Here is a 665-nt window from a genome sequence, read left to right as displayed (position 1 = left end):
TTCGATCACTGCAACCTGACGAACGTGAAACTCTATCTGAACGCGGAATGCTATCCGTACGACGACATGAATCTGGATTTCGTAAGGAACAAGTGGGCCGTTCTCTACGACACGTACGCGCGTTTTTGCAAGGGGTACTACGGATACGAGTATCTCGAGCCGAGTCTCACCACCACGACATTTTTACGCAACGGCCCGTTCGTGATCATCGATTGCTCTCGTCAGAACGAATCGATCAAGAGCGCGACCGTGGACGTGAGACTGGAATTCGAGACCAAGGAGAACGTGCCGTTGGGCACCACCGCGTATTGCCTCATCATACACGATCGCGTGGTTCAGTACAACCCGTTGACCAACGTTGTTCGCAAGATCACCTGAGCGCATCCTCCTTCCCCCACCACCACCACCAATACAGTTTTTGTATGATATAAACGATTGAATCATCGAAGAGCGGTTTACTTCCTCTCGGCGACGACGGTCATGTCCGTGCCAACGTTCGTGGATCTGCAAGGTTTCCTCGTTGGAAAGAGATTCGTCGCGAAAGAAGTGGCGGTGCTGAGAAGGGGCACGATTCTCTCGCATTACATTTTCGAGAGCCCCCTACCATGGAAATTTTTGACAAGATCCGACAGGTCTTGCGCTTCCTGGTTGATTGTCTATCACCA

This window comes from Wasmannia auropunctata, unplaced genomic scaffold, assembly GCF_000956235.1.
Source record: "Wasmannia auropunctata unplaced genomic scaffold, wasmannia.A_1.0 LD336071.1, whole genome shotgun sequence".
NCBI lineage: Eukaryota > Metazoa > Arthropoda > Insecta > Hymenoptera > Formicidae > Wasmannia > Wasmannia auropunctata.
The sequence above is the reverse complement of the archived record's forward strand: the minus strand, read 5'-3'. Positions refer to the sequence as shown.